The following is a 1,551-nucleotide window of genomic DNA, read 5'->3' on the forward strand; positions in this document are numbered from 1 at the left end:
GAGAAACGGAGACAACAGAGGTTCTAAACTCTTTGACCATCATCTTATGTTAGTGCTCGATGTAACTATACGTTAAAACAAGATTTTCATATTTTTTGAAATTATTCCAAAATCCGTGGTTAACCCCTTCTAAAATAATGAGTTTCCGATAAATGCTCAATATACTGAAATTTATACTCTTTGCTTTTGTTTATAAATTTCAAACCACATTCTACATTTGAATTGATGAATTATAATCTATATTTCATGGTATATAGGTATCATTCTAATTTTTTAATATTTAGTTTACTGGAATTTTATATACTGCCGAGATTAGTGGAATTAACATTATAAAATCTTCATTATCTAGAGAAACGGAGACTACAAAGGTTCTAAACTCTTTCACCATCATCTTATGTTAGTGATCGATGAAACTATACACTAAAACCAGATTTTCATATTTTTGAATTTTTTTCCAAAATCCGTGGGTTTAACCCCTTCTAAAATAATGGTTTTCGGTAAATGCTCTATATACTGAAGTTTATACTCTTTACTTTTGATTATAAATTTCATACTACATTCTACATTTGAATTAATGTATTATAAACTATATTTCATGGTATATAGGTATCATTCTAACTTTTTAATATTTAGTTTACTAGAAATTTATATACTGCCTAAATTAGTGGAATTAGCATTATAAAATCTTCATTATCTAGAGAAACGGAGACAACAGAGGTTCTAAACTTTTTGACCATCATTTTGCGTTAGTGCTCGATGAAACTATTCACTAAATCCAGATTTTCATATTTTTGAATTTTTTTCCAAAACCCGTGGGTTAACCCCTTCAAAAATATTGATTTTTCGGTAAATGTTCTTTATACTGAAGTTTATAATCTTCACTTTAGTTTAAAATTTTCATACCACATTCAAGATTTGAATTAATGTATTGTAAACTATCTTTCATGTTATATAGAAATCATCCTAATTTTTTAACATTTAGTTTACTAGAATTTTATATACTGGCTAGATTAGTGGAATTAGCATTATAAAATCTTCATTATCTGGAAAAACGGAGACTACAAAGGTTCTAAACTCTTTGACCATCATCTTATGTTAGTGCTCGATGAAAATATGGACTAAAACAAGATTTTCATATTTTTGAAATTTTTCCAAAATCCGTGGGTTAACCAACCCTTTCTAAACTAACGAGTTTTGGGTAAATGCTAAATACTGAAATTTATACTATTCGCAATAGTTTAAAAATTTCATACCACATTTTAAATTTGACTTAATGTATTATAAACTATCTTTCATGGTATATAGGAATCATTCTAATTTTTTAATATTTAGTTTACTAGAATTTTATATACTACCTAAATTACTGGGATTAGCATTATAAAATCTTTATTATCTAGAGAAACAGAGACTACAAAGTTTCTAAACTCTTTGATCATCATCTTATGTTAGTGCTCGATGAAACTATACACTAAAATCAGATTTTGATATTTTTGAAATTTTTCCAAAATCCGTGGGTTAACCCCTTCTAAAATAATGAGTTTTCGGTAAATG

Source organism: Raphanus sativus, chromosome 2 (genome assembly GCF_000801105.2).
Source record: "Raphanus sativus cultivar WK10039 chromosome 2, ASM80110v3, whole genome shotgun sequence".
Taxonomy (NCBI): Eukaryota; Viridiplantae; Streptophyta; class Magnoliopsida; order Brassicales; family Brassicaceae; genus Raphanus; species Raphanus sativus.